Raw genomic sequence first — 12,004 nt, forward strand, 5'->3', positions numbered from 1 at the left:
AATTTGTGTAAAAAATATATAATAGTTGTCCTACAAATTTCAAATAATTTTATAATAAACTATTGAATAGATAATAATTTATATTAATTTTTCTACATTATAGTAATTATAAAAAATCCCATGACTCTGTGTTTGCGATAGGCAAAATGGATATGTTCCCTCTTCGATAATTTACCTGTTTTTTTAATATCATTTTAACCTCTCCCTCACTTTCCTCTTTTATAAATTATTTATTATTGTCACCATAAATCATAATTTTAAGAGAAAAATAAGGGAAAGATAAAATTTATTTAAAATATTTGTGACTCAAAATTATTTTTTAAAAAAATGTAATACGGTCAAGGGCTTTAAAAACCGAAAACCGGCCAATAAAATTTAGTGTGAAAAAGGCAACCTAATAATTCTTCTCTCCCCCTACCGCTCATTTAGCAAAATGTTGACTTTCCTACGAGCCTAATAATGCAACATCGTAGTTGAGCCCGCACCTTTAGTGCTCTTCATAATAAAAAATTTGTATTCATCACCAAATTTGAAATTTCATTAAAATAAAATCTGGAAGAAGTCTAATTGCAGAAATTTTCTTTAGATTTATAAATAAAGCCTTAAATTTTTTTCAATCTTAATTTAATTCAATTTAATTCATTTTATTTAATTATTGCTTATCAGATATTATCAATATATTTAAATTAATATCCTTTAAAGCCTCTAGTAATGTAACAAATTTTTTAAAAAAGATTAATTTTATATTTAGACCTTCATTTTTTTATTGATAGACCAATAAACCTAAATTGGAATAAGGTTGTGCCATTGTTTCTATAAAATATTTATTAACTATTTAAAATAGTCTACACATTGAAGTTATAAGAAGTTTTATTTATTCAGATTAGTTTTATATTATTGAATTTATTCAGGCTTGAATAAAAGTATCCCAAACTTCCCCAATCTCCGAAAAAAATTGTGTTAAATGATAATAAATTTAGGGAGAGAATGAATAGTTTGTTGTCTAAATTTTAGATAGGTCATTAAAAAAATTCAAAATGGAAGTGATTTTACAGCATTGCGCAAAATCAACTAATTAAAATTTGCAATAATAAAAATCAAATAAATTCCTATATCTTGTAATAATGTTTAAAATTGTAAAAAATAGTAAATAAATTGAAGGATTGGTAGCAGAAGGGGGGGGGGGGTGTTAGTTAAAATGGTATGTTTTCTCTTCTAAAAATCAAAATAAATCATAATTAAAAATATTTGGTTTTGAAGGTCTTTAAAAGTATAAAACAACCTTTTACATATTTTTTTTTTAATTTATTTTTAAAATTGAAATTAAGATACAGCATTTTCTTTTATTTTTTAATACTTATTAAAGAAATAAAGAGAAACATTTTAAATTTTTCTAAAAATTATTATAATTTATAAACGAAATTAGTATCATACAATACATCTCATTAAAGAATTTGTTTTAATAAAAAATTAAAAAATATTTAACAAAAAAAGATATTATGCTAAGTATATTATTAAGGCTCTATAACATGAGGATATATGTTGTAGCGATAAATATCTATGTGATTTTATGGACTTGTTATGGAGATATGGATAACACTGCTATACTAGAAGGTTAAATATCGCTACTATAATAAAAAATAATCTTCTCTAAAACTTTCCAGGTTTTTTATATAGTTAAATAAATTAAAAAATCATTGATTAAGTGCAATTCCAAAGTAATTCTATTTATCGTTTATTTAAAGAAAAAAAGCTTCTAATTTTATTTAATTATATATCTAAGAATTAACATGTTGATAATATTTATTTTTGTTAACTAATAATTTTTAAAAAATCTAGGCACATTTTACTAAATGTTTACATTCGCGAAAACTATTTCAGAGTTGCGATTTCTTTGAAAAATCACTATTATAATTTTTTATTTATCCCTTAAAGATCCAACTTTTTTTAATGAGTAAAAAAATATTTTTTAAATATATTCCTTATTTATATACTCCTGATGAAAAATTTATAGTTTAAATTTTATTTGAGAATGCATTTATTAAAAAAATAATTTTTATATGATATGGGCCACTAAATATAAAACCTTATAATAAATATTTTCAGCTTCTATGTGTAATTCACTGATAATAGAAGATATACCATAAAATATTCTAGAAATATAAAGCTTATAATTTGGCCAAAACATAAAAATGAGAAAGTTAAAATTAAATACAAGCAAAAGCCTATATTCAGGGGCGTCGCTAGCCTTTACAGTTTACAATCTCAGGGGGCTCAGCCCCCCATACCTCCCACTTTGCGGGCCTTCGGCCGGGTTTTATATTAATATATTATACTTTTTACTAACCCTTAATAATTATTCTGAATGTCATTTATTATATTTTGCATACAAAATAAACTAGCATATAAAAGTAATATTTTTTAATAGAAAATCTATTTATTACAGTATAAAATATTTTCGATTGTTGATGTGAAATGATTTTGCGTCTAAAGAATAATAAATGATAAAAAAAAATTAATTAATTCATATATGCCTCAATTGATAATAGTTTGTGATAATTACATAATATATTATAAATCTTAGCAACTTACATTGACAAAAGGTCATGGAACTAATATAACTCCCTATTACCATTTTAGACAATGTTTTATAGAATGGACTAATAAGAAAAAATTTATAGACCTTACCAAATCTACAATTCTTGAAGAAGAGAATATAAACGACCAATCCAAATCATAAAACTATATGGTGGTTAGAGCTTCCTCTTAGATGACATGATGGAAGCTATACAAGTAATCGAGAAAATTATTGTATGATATTAAATTTCTAAAAGATTATCTTCTATTTTCAATGTTATATAAACGACTACACAGTTGACCTATTGCTTATCTAAAATATGATCATATGTTCTCACTCTCAGCAGCTGTAGTAATAATTAAATTACATAGTCACACAAATAATAGATGCTGGTTAATTTGCAGTCATAGCCATGACACTCACGATGGTAACCCATATTAGAATTTATTATGTTAGATAAATTTACTAAAACAAAAAAAGTAAAAATCTTTAGAAGAAATTACGCAAATACATTGAAGTTTTGAGTTATTTACACGGAAAGGATACCATGTTAGAAATGAAACATTTTGTAACTATAAAATAAGAACCAGAGTGATATGATATGATGAAAGTAATTAAGATTTTATATATTATTGTCGCCCCACCTCTAGTTGGTATATTATATCTTAAAATAATAGTAGTATGTAATAATATCAAAAATATTGTATTAAAGATTTAACTCAAATCTATTTTTAGAAGAAGAAAAATATAGCTTTCCTAAAAACACGTAAAAAGAGAAGAAAAGATATCTAATTTATTACATCTATTGTGGGATAAATAATAATACGTTTAACTTTAATTATATTTTAAATAAATAGTTGGCGTTAAATATTTGTAAGCAAATTGTTACTTATATTAATTATCAAAAGCATTTATTAGTAAAATTTTAAAAATATTAACTGAAATATATTATATAACTGTCAGATACGTCTGTAAAAGTAGCATTTACCTAATATTTTTAAAAAAATTATAATAATAGAGGATTATATACTATATTTCTATATACTTTTTATAAATAAATCTCTTATACTTATTTGGATTTGGACCTTGAAAATAATTTTAATAAGAGACATGATAATTAAATTTAAAAATCAATAATATAGTTGATTAGAGATTTTGACCTCGGCTAAAATATTAAATTATTAATTTTCAATTAATAAATGATTATATTTATTAGGGTTATATAATAATTTAAATAAAAAAAGTCAATTAAGCTTCAACTGTTAAAGCTAAATTAATATTTAGTGAGTGATATTGTTATATTTTTAACACAGAATTTGATTGCAAGCTGACATAGTATAATTTATATGTAATAATCTAATCTAAAAATTAAAATAGTATTCATTTAATAAAAATTAAGATAGTCTTATTAATTTTTTAATAAAATTAAATCTATATATTACTCAATAGAATTATAAAAAAAATTATTCAGAGGGCAATTAAAATTTTATTTTTAGCTCAAGGAGATATTAAGGAGTCATTAAAAAAAATTTTTGCTTCAGAGGGCTATTCAAATTTTTCAGGGGGCTCGAGACCCTGCGCCCTCCCCCCCTAGCGACGCTACTGCCTATATTAGCTTATAGCGTTAATTATTTGTAAGAGAGTTATTAAATTTAAAACACTCTACTTTATGGATTTTAACTTCTATTTTATATCAAAATTCATTAATAAGTCTAACTAATACATTATAAAATATTACCGATATCTGTCAATAATAATTAGACCTTTGTTGAGATTGAATTAAAATTTAAAAAAAAGTCTAGTAATAATTTGTCTTATAAGCCATTATAAAATTTATTATTTTGACAAAATTAGGTTTAGATTTTTATAAAATGTTCTCTAAACTCTATTAAGCGGGCTGGTCATCTCTACTTTTTTCTAGTCTCATTTTTAATTGCGAGGCCCGGCCCGTAAAAATTTTTCAAGGGACAGTGCAAAGTATTGTAGACTGGTCAGAATTTACAAAATAATTAAACTTCCCTCTGTTAATATAAAAAACTTAATAATTTAACTGGCAAAAAATTTAAAATACCTACCAAAATAATCTTTAAACTTTTCATTTGATTTAAATACTGCCAAAGTTAAATTAAAAATAGAAAATTAATTATTTACAAACCAAAAATTTAAAAAACCGACCAGATAATACTTCTACTATCCATTTAATTTGATTGTCAGAATAATTAAACAACTTATTTAAATAATCAGACACCTAAATTTACAATTAACGAAAAACATTATGAAAATTAAATAAGAATAAATGAAATTTAAAAGATTGAAAGGGATCTTGACGAATTATATCAAGATGAAAAATTAGAAAAAGGATAAATTTTTAGGATTAGTTTTGTTAAATGGTTCTAAACGATTTAATTATAATTTTAGCCAAATAATAAAAAGGTGTATAACCTTGGAAATTTTGCTCATAGATGGCAGAAAGCTTATGATCTCTATTTGGTAAATCTTGAGGTTTACACATATAATTATTCTTTTTTTAAAAATATATCCAAATCTAGCGGTGTAATAATATTATTTAGGATTAAGCATTTATTGATAAATCATTTATCTATTGTAATACGATTTGCTAACATGAAATATATAGAAAATACAGTTAATTGGTTTTAATCCACGGAATTACTAGATTTTTTTAAAAATTAATTATTTTAAATCAAACAAAATTTTAATACAATATTGAGCTGAAACAATTCATTTTTAGTTAGACTTTAATGATTCCAAAGAATATAAGCCATATTATTTAGCTTCTAGTGGTTATAATATTAGCAGATCAAGTTTTTTTATTATGATTTTTTACAACATCGGGAGAAGAGAATTTATCAAGGTTGAAGTTATAAGTTATCACAATTCTTTCTCAACTGTTCAATTTTACGACAAGAGATTAAAAATATTATAATCAATATTTTATATGGAGGTAAAAAGACGTAGAATAAATATTTCAAACTCATAAATCCCTTTTATATAATTTATTTTTTCTCTTTTATATGAAAACGTACAAATAGCCCGTCTAGATTAAACGGAAATAAGAATTTACTTTTTTGATGATAGATAAATCAAATATTAACCTATCTAATGGTGAATACCACCTTTATTGTGGATTATACTTAACATATTCATAACTTCATGAATATTTGCAAATTTTTTTTATCCTATCCCATAGCAAATTTCTGCATAAGCTCAAGCTTTATGAAGAGTGTATTATAAGTGGAAATATATAATAATACAATTTATTTTATAGCATAACCATAAAAATAAATTTTTTAAAAGGTGTAAAGGTAAAAGGTAGAGGACTTTCCAAAACTTTCGAGGTTAACAATTCAATAATCCAAAATTTGATTGGAGGAATGCCTTATACAATTTTGATGAATGTCGTTTCTAAACTTGGCAGTTTTGATTACAATAAAACAGTTAGAATTTTACGAAATTTGCACTATTATTTATTAGACATAGAAAAGCAGATAGATAGAAAGCTAAAAAAAGAATGAAGTAAAGAAAGAAAGAAAGAAAGAAAGAAAGAAAGAAAGAAAGAAAGAAAGAAAGAAAGAAAGAAAGAAAGAAAGAAAGAAAGAAAGAAAGAAAGAAAGAAAGAAAGAAAGAAAGAAAGAAAGAAAGAAAGAAAGAAAGAAAGAAAGAAAGAAAGAAAGAAAGAAAGAAAGAAAGAAAGAAAGAAAGAAAGAAAGAAAGAAAGAAAGAAAGAAAGAAAGAAAGATAAATAGATAGATAGAAAGAAAGAAAGATAAAATATAGAATATAGAATATAAAGAAATTAAAGGGAATAAATTAAAAAAAAATTACATGAATTTTTATATCAAGGTCAATAATATTAATACAATCGGACTTATATTTCCATGTGATTTCAACTCTTACAACATTTCGTTCTATTTGACGTGCTCAAACTTTATGAATTTGTCTCTAATAGCATTCGCCTATTTGAGATTCGGTAATTATTTAGAAATATATAATAATAAAAATTATTGATACCATATTTTAAATTATAATAGTTTTTACCATTAATTAGTTCAAACAATTATTTATTTGGTAATTAGTTGAGCCTGTAGCTAAGCTATAAGCCCACTAATATCTACGATTTTCAAATTTAGTTTTTGATACTTTTTACGCCATTTTATAAATAAAATAACATTCTATATTATTTTGTTCATTGAGAATTTTAATGTATGCAAATTTTCTCAACTTTACAGGGGACCTTTTAAAATTTATATCAAATTTATGTTAAGTGAGAATTTTAAAAATAAAGGCAGATTTTATCAGCCTAATACCTCGATATTCCAGTTGCATGGGCATTTCACATGTATTGAATTTAGGACACGAGAGCCTTAGAAATTAATTTGAGAGAAATCTTTAAAATAAATAAATAAACCAATACCTTTATGGTTTTTTGTGAGGATTTCCTTAAATTCACATTATTAGAGAGAAAATATAACTAAATAAGGAGCGATCTTGTTGAAGACACATCTGTTTCAAAAAAGTCATTACAATGGCTATAAATCAAAGTATTTGAATTGCTCTTCATGGTTCTATATAGCAATGCAATTTTTTTTTAAATTTAATATTTTTTATTTAGTTATGCTTTAATTAAAAATTTTATATATTGCGCTTTATTTTCTTATGATCGTTAATTGTTTTTTAATAGGATTTTTGTTTTTTCTTTCATTTTAATTATAAAATATTTAATATTTTTTGATATAAGTTGAAATCTAAAATAACTCCTATTTTAATCAAATAAACAAATTAAATATTTTTTTATTATGTGAAAAATAAACATTTCTTCTATTTCCAATTTTTTTATTGAAATAAGAGAATTAATAAAAAAACCCAATAAATAATTATATAAGACCAAATAAAATGTATCTAAATTTAAAAAGTTTGTCGAATATAAATGGATATATAAAAAATATAAGGTTGTTATGCTTTAACAACTTTAAAAATTAGAGATACTCTCAAAATTATAGTGCGTTTATTGTAATTTCTATAAAAAAGATCCTGTTATATTTCCTCTTCGAAAAGTAAAAAGAAAGGAAGAACAACCTTAAGAATTATGCCTATGTCTTAATAAATTTGGTTTGGCGATAAAATTGTCTATTTTATAAATATATATATTAATAAAAATAATATGTAAATATATTTGATAAAAAAGATTGAAAACAAATAGATAAAAGTTAACTTTCCCATTATTTTTTAAGAGAGCTCTATCTCATCATTATTTGGCTTTCTGATGTTTTCGATATTCATCATTATTGGCAAATTGTTTCATTCATATTTATAAACATTTGAACTGTTATATACTGAAAAATAAAAAAACCCATTCATTTTTTTAAAATTTGATCTTACAACATGATAAAACAATTTTATTTTTTATAGAAATTTGGATTTAATTTTGTAATTTATAATAACTTAATGTATTAGTATAAAGCATATAATATAATAATTTTTTATATAATATTAATGAGGATATATTGATTATATTATATTATATATATAAATATATATATCTATATACCTATATATTTTAGATTACAGAATATCGAAAATTGGTAATCTTTTATATTTACTTTATTTTTTATATTTGTTATTATTCATTTCTTTTTTACCATGTTTAAATATTACAATTATAAAATACAGTGTAACCTCTAAATAACCTTAATGTCAGACTTATAGTTTACTTTGTAAATGTTTTTTTACGATATAATTAATCCATTTTTTTCGTTTTTGTAAATAATTGGTTAATTTTTATTATAATTTATAAATTTAAATAATTAATGTGATATAAATTAATCAAAATTATTTAATAATATAATTTATAAATGTAAAATTTCTTAAATTTGGCAAGAAAATTAGGGGTCAGAATTTAGAAATATTTTATAAAAATACATAGCTTTTTTAACTTATTGCAAAATGGATAATTAAAATTATAACTGTAAGTATTTGAATATATAAAATATATTAATTGAAATTATATTCAAATCAATGATTCGAACAATATTGATGATTATATTAGTAATTATCTTTAAAAAATTATTATTTAGATTACAAGTGACAGCCTTAAAAAGTGTTTTCATAACTAACTTCTAAAAAATATCTATTTAAGTTACAAGTTACATCCAGGAAACTATTACATTTTGCAAAAGTTACGTTTGATAACTAACTAGTTATCTAAAATAATTTTGCTATACAAGTATTATTCAAAGGAATTTAAAAACAGAAACTACAATATAATGTTTATTAAATACTATCTTGTAAATTAAGGATAAATATAGTTACACATATTTTAAAAGGTATTAATCATAAGATATTATATTATAATAAGAAAATAAATATATCATAATAATAATATAAATAAATATATCATAATAATAATATAAATAAATATAACATAATAATAATATAAATAAATATATCATAATAATAATATAAATAAATATATCATAATAATAATATAAATAAATATATCATAATAATAATATAAATAAATATATCATAATAATAATATAAATAAATATATCATAATAATAATATAAATAAATATATCATAATAATAATATAAATAAATATATCATAATAATAATATAAATAAATATATCATAATAATAATATAAATAAATATATCATAATAATAATATAAATAAATATATCATAATAATAATATAAATAAATATATCATAATAATAATATAAATAATATATAATAGGTTTAAAAAATATATCATAATATATAATTGGATTAAAAAAATATATCAGACAATTTAATTATCTGAATGAATAAATAATATTCACTCACATCGCGAGTTAATTTAAAGATTTTTTAAAAAAATCATGAATTAAATTAATTTAATTTTAAAATTATTACTAAAATTATTTATTTATAAATAAACTCCCTTAAATATGTTTTCATCATTGTTTAAATTAATGAGATATAATTAAAAAAATAGCATACTAACCCTAACCCTTATATTAATACAGGATTGTGAGCCCTTATTCTAAAAAGGGGTGTTCATTAAAAAAATATATCGATTGGTTCGAGTTCAAGGGTTCGGAGTATTAGAGAAAAATTAGGAGTTATTTTGAGTTCAAGGGTTATGAGTATTAGAAAAAAAATAAGAAATTATTATAAAATTTATTTAAAAATAATATAAACATTATATTTGGCATATTATTAATTTAATTTGAATTCCCACAATATTTGAATGTTGGTGATAAAATTATTGTAGGTTGGTTTTTTATGAATAAGTGCATTTAAAAATTATGGCCATGCATTACAAAAATCTTTGATCCACCAGCAAGCCACTTACTTTTTTTAAGTAAAAGATAATGTTGTTTAAGACCTAGCATCTTTAAAATTGAATGAATAATCCATAGATATCATAATGAAAATATGGATCTTAGATGTCTAAAGCCTCTTTCAAGACATTGAATATTTGAAATTAATAAAATTTTACTTAATTGATCTCTTTTGTTCTTTTATCCTACCTTTAATAAAATTGTTAAACAATAAAAATTTCCTATTACATTATTAATTTCTAAATATGAAAAAAAACTGATTCGACGTGGTTCAAATTCAACATGTATACAGCATCCAAACTGTTAGATTTAGACAATTATTTTCTAGTAGTTTTAAATTATTCTAATTTTATAAAAAAAAATACTTAAATGTTTATGACAAAAATTGTTCGAAATTTTAATTATGGTAGAATATATTCTAGACAGATGAATTACATTTTCCAGTCATATTATATTTTTTAAATTTAACATTATTTCATCAGTAAATGATGCAAAAGATTGGAGTTTGGAATCTCCAAAGATTCAATATCCACATCCAAATAGGACATATATATTATTATTAAAATTTTAAAAAATAAGGGTGGTAAAAAGGTTAAAGATTTATACATAAAATATGATAAAATTCTACGAAAAAAAATAAAGAAAAAAATGTTTTTAATAATGAAAATATATAGATAAAGAACATTTCTGGAACCTTAAACTCTTAATTAAAAAAGGAGGTGGTTTTGGGGTTTGGATTTAATGAAATCTGTAGGCTTCAGTATTTTCTAAAATAAAAATTATTTAATAATCTTATGTAGTAATCTTTTACTAGATTCTAGTCATGCCAAAAAATTTTAAATTAAAATAATTAAAAACATTTTATAGTTAAATAAAAATAAAGTTATTCAAAATTTTAAAACCCCTAATTAAAAATTCTCTTTTCAAAATTGGTGTTTAATTTTTTTTGGTTTATTCTCGAATAAATAAACTTTTATAGATAAATATTTTATTGAACGCTAATGTAAATGGAACATTACATTTATAATAGTAATTTTAAATTTAATAAATAGTAATTTTTAATTTGGGCATCATCTATATATAAATTTTTTATCATGCATTAAATTCAAATATAAAATATTAACCTGATATGTTATTTGTAATAACAGAAATTCTCACAAAATTTAATTTTCTAAAGAAATATTTAGCTAAAATTTAATGAGAATAGAGGTAAAATATTTTTTTTTTATAAAAACTCTATTCATGCCTAACTTTCACGTAGCAAGAATTAGTTATCACAAAGAAACTGCATCTCTTGTACATTTCAATTTCTCGGTACCTTTCGATCACATGGTCCAAACCTTCAGGATGAAGTTATTAGCAATTACAACACACAACGAAACAAGGGATTTAGAAGAATCTAAAGAAGTAAGTTGAATAAAATAAATGACATAAAAGTCCTATTATAAGGATAACTTAGAAATATTTTTAGCAATTGAATTAACTTATAAATTGTTACTTTGCTTTCTCGTCATAAAAATTCACATTTATATGAAGATATTGAACTATTATTATTTTGATATGGGAAGTGAATATGTGATACTTTGTTCATATTGACAAAAGTATTATACCCCATGATAAATATCTAATTGATAAATTAGTTTCGATTTCAATTTTTTGAATAGAAAAGGTTTTATAAGACTAGTTAATTTAAAAACTAAAAATTTCAATTAAGGAGATCTGCAATGAAAGGGTAATCATATACTACAATTCAATTATTTTTTTAGATTAATATTATTAATTCTTATATAGTGCTTAAATCTCTATCTGATAATAAGATTCTATTTTTTATTAAAATTGCTAATTTAGGTGAAACATCATTTCCAATATTTTTTTTAAAAATTTTCTCTCAAACCTTTAATTTAAGATTTAATTCTACAGAAAAACTGCATTTTAATAGATTGTCATTCAATATTTTAGTTATAAATATTTAAATATTATTTTATTGAATTTTTTTTATTTTTACAAGTTAATAATAAAAATAATAAAATCCTATTATAAATAATAAGACCTTGAAGTAAAAATCTCATTTAGAGGGAGAAGC

Source organism: Gordionus sp. m RMFG-2023, chromosome 2 (genome assembly GCF_954871325.1).
Source record: "Gordionus sp. m RMFG-2023 chromosome 2, tfGorSpeb1-WG-v2, whole genome shotgun sequence".
NCBI classification, from domain to species: domain Eukaryota; kingdom Metazoa; phylum Nematomorpha; class Gordioida; order Chordodea; family Parachordodidae; genus Gordionus; species Gordionus sp. m RMFG-2023.